Here is a 3,980-nt window from a genome sequence, read left to right as displayed (position 1 = left end):
GAAGCTTGATGTGGAGCAAGCCCAGGCCTTGCGCATCTGCTGTAGGGCTTTTAGGACCTCCCCTGTCTCGGCGCTGCAGGTTGAGTTGGGGGAATTGCCTTTGCGGCTCCGGAGGCTAGAACTTCTGTTGGCTTACTGGGTGAATGTGCAAGGTCATACGAGCTCTCACCCGGTGAGGGACTTTCTCAGGGTTGATGGGGGGCAGAGTGAGGCTGGCGGTATGGTTTTTAGCCAGGTAGGAAATGCGAAGGCGCGGCTTGCGGGGGTTGGTGATCTGCGTGTGAGCCCGTCGGTGGCTTTGTCTGCTATAGCTCCGTGGAAGTTTGTCCCGGCTCCTGTTGATGTTAGCTTGCATGGCAAGCTTAGAGGAGTCGCTGGGAGGGCACCGCAGTTTGCCGTTCAAGCGCTCATTGATAAGCACTCAGGTGATGTGTTTATTTATACCGACGGGTCTAGGGATCCTGAGAGTGGGCGTACTGGCGCCGCTTATTTTGTGCCTGACCTGGGGCTGGCGGTCAAGAAGAGGTTGACAGATAGCCTTTCTGTTTTCACGTCGGAACTCATAGCGATACGGTTGGCATTGGAATGGGCGGAATCTGCTTTGCAGTGTTGCGGCATTGTGGTGGCCTCTGACAGCCTTTCTGCATTGCAAAGCATTAAATCTGGGAAATCGGATTGCAGACAGGATGTGTTGAATGGCATCTTCTGTCTGCTGCTCTCCCTGTCCAGGAAGGATGTGAGGGTTTCCTTCATTTGGGTCCAGTTTGCGAAGATGTCGAGCCAGGCTCTTTAGTCTAAACTCTAAAGTGTTAAACTATATATTCTTTGAATGAATTAGACCTAGGGATGCATACCTAAACCCACGTTCAAGTCCGGATTCGAATCCAGAAGTTTAGGTTCAGGTCCGGACTTAATGAGTCCGGCTGAACTCATGCCATTTTTGAATAATGTTATAACGGCATAACACAAGCTACTTGGCTAAAATAAGTTGAAGACACATGAACAAGGACTTAACTGCAGACTGAAATAAACTCACACACTGTTTATTAACAGAAGTTACAACTTACAAATCACAAGCTGCTAGCTAACACACGTTCATGTGTTTTACTAGAGGAACAACTTCCGAACAAGAGCAAGTTGAGTATTGGTATTGGGGCAGCTGTTTCAGCTGATACTATGTTTGTTAAGTGTATTACTGGTTTGACTGGGCTGTTTCCCACACTTGAAGTTTAATGCCTTTAGATACATTTCCACTCTTTAATTTGTTATGTAAAAACCTTCAAAAACTAGCATAAAAGTCAACTAGAACCACTATAAATCAATCAACTTAGCAGTATCAAAAATAGAATATGAAAATATTTTACACTACACACAATACATCATATCAACAGCATTAAACACAAGACCATATTTAACAACTGTAGAATACAAATAATATTACAAAATATAAGCTCCAATTAATGAATCCAGCAATTAAACAATATTACTTCAAATCAAATCAAATCAATTTATTTTTGTAAGGCCCAAAATCACAACAACAGTTGCCTCTGAGGGCCACAGGGAGAAATGAATCAACAATGTCTGTGGTGGCGATGGAGTCAGACAATGTCTGTGGTGGCGAGGGACGATGTCCCAGGGTCCTCTGTCCTTAGACTCTCCTTCTCGGCCAGGAAAAACTACGGAAAAAAGCGTAGAAACCTGGAGGAGTTCCAGTGAAGGAGAGATCCAACTCTCACAGACGGACAGACGGACACGAGGAGACTGGAGCTGGACCCACTCTTCAGGCAGATGAGGGACCGACTGAGGCGAGCTGGACCCACTCTTCAGGCAGAAGAGGGACCGTCTGAGTCGAGCTGGACCCACTCTTCAGATGAGGGACCGTCTGAGGCGAGCTGGACCCACTCTTCAGGCAGATGAGGGACCGTCGGAGGCGAGCTGGACCCACTCTTCAGGCAGAAGAGGGACCGTCTGAGGGGAGCTGGACCCACTCTTCAGGCACAAGAGGGACCGTCTGAGGCGAGCTGGACCCACTCTTCAGGCAGAAGAGGGACCGTCTGAGGGGAGCTGGACCCACTCTTCAGGCACAAGAGGGACCGTCTGAGGCGAGCTGGACCCACTCTTCAGGCAGAAGAGGGACCGTCTGAGGCGAGCTGGACCCACTCTTCAGGCAGATGAGGGACCGTCGGAGGCGAGCTGGACCCACTCTTCAGGCAGATGAGGGACCGTCGGGGGCGAGCTGGACCCACTCCTCAGGCAGATGAGGGACCGTCCACACAGGGCAGGGACCACTTCACCAGGGGAGGGGCATCTGGACTACTACTTTTACTTAGTATTTACTTAGATGTATAAATATGTATCTGGCACATTAACCCACTGGAATAAATGCTACATCACACCACAACATAAGTTATTTTATTCATATTGTAGCGACCCTAGTCTCTAGTGCGCGTGCGTGCGGTCTCAGGTAGTTTGACGTTCCTGTTCCATCACCATGGTTACGGCCAACAGTAACCAACTCTGTTCAAGAAATAAAGTGACAACTTGTGAGCACTAAACCAGCATTACTGACCTGAGCGAGAAGTTACAATATTTACACCCAAACCAAAGCACAACCCGCTCCTTTAACAAGCGTTAAACTAACTCGCGGAGCGGCACAAGCGGCAACGCACGCGGCGGCTTAAAACGATTCAATTAAGCCAGCGATCTTCCCGAATGTTCGGTCTCTCGCGTCTTTAAACTCATTGCGCCGGCTTCAACTTCTGCCGCACGGAAGACGCGTGCGTCGCTGATGGCGCCGGGTGCGCCATTGATAGCGATGTCAGTGTTTAAGTCTTTTCTAGCGCGAATTTCGCGATCTATGGAAGGTTTACGATGGTTTAGATTCTAGAACGTAAAGGATATAGAATGTGAGTTGTAGATTTTTAATGAGTCCAGAACCAAATCACCGGGGTTTTGGTTTTTTTTGGACCTGAACCGAAACGTTTTTACAAGTCCGGATCCGGTCCGTCGTAGCGGTACGCATCCCTAGACCTGACGAACATCATACCTGACTGCAGGGATGTGATTAACTGATTCAGATTGCATCCAGAAACTAGGGGTTCACAGATGTTTCGGCCCAGAATATCAGTCTGATGTTATGCCTTGGTAATGAAAGAGTTAACTCTGCCGTCGCTTCAGAAACATGAAGAAATCAACAGCTCTGTGGACAGACTGCTATATTAGAACAGAACAACTGCAAACTTGACACCAGTCATCCAGTATTATAAGCCAAAAGACCCAGAAAGTACAGATTTTTAAAAGCTCTAGAAAAGTTTTAGGCAAAACTTGCCATTAAATATAAGTACCACGAATTCTTTCAGAACCCACGCTAAACGCGTTTTTTTTGTGTCCAGACATTAATTGACGAGTTTTCCTCCTGAACTATCAGTTTAGACATGTTTACTCCAAATTATTTTAGTGTGAGAGGTTTAAAGCAGAAGCGACCGCGATGAGTCTGAGAAATAATCTGAATAAAACAGGGAATTCACAGAATGGAAAAGTGTGAGGGCTAATTTTACTCTTATAATAATCGTATTATAGCCTATAGCCTAACTATATCTGAACATAGTGCTACATATTCCCTATCAAACCTTTCCTTTTATTCTCCCAAAGAAGGCTATTATGTGTTATAACTGGTTCTGCAGATTTTGAAATAGACTCCATCCTTATTTTAGAATAATAATTAGTTTATAGCTAATTCTTTGATTCAAAAAAGAAAAAAAGTGTTTAACAGACATTTAGAAAATGTCGGCTTAATTTTGGTTTTCGACCCAGGTTTTCCCCATAACATTGGAACCGGCCCAAAATGTCCATATGGATGCACCAGTACCAGAGAACCTTTCCACCTGCAGAGGAGACAACCTGCTTAACCCAATCAGCAGCTCGTACTGCACTTAGAACACAGCAGGACATGTGCAGTGTGAGGAGAGGAGCAGGTGAAC

Source organism: Eucyclogobius newberryi, unplaced genomic scaffold, assembly GCF_026437365.1.
Source record: "Eucyclogobius newberryi isolate DKJ021-1_F unplaced genomic scaffold, fEucNew1.0.hap1 SCAF_22, whole genome shotgun sequence".
NCBI classification, from domain to species: Eukaryota; Metazoa; Chordata; class Actinopteri; order Gobiiformes; family Gobiidae; genus Eucyclogobius; species Eucyclogobius newberryi.
Note: the sequence above shows the minus strand (reverse complement) of the source record.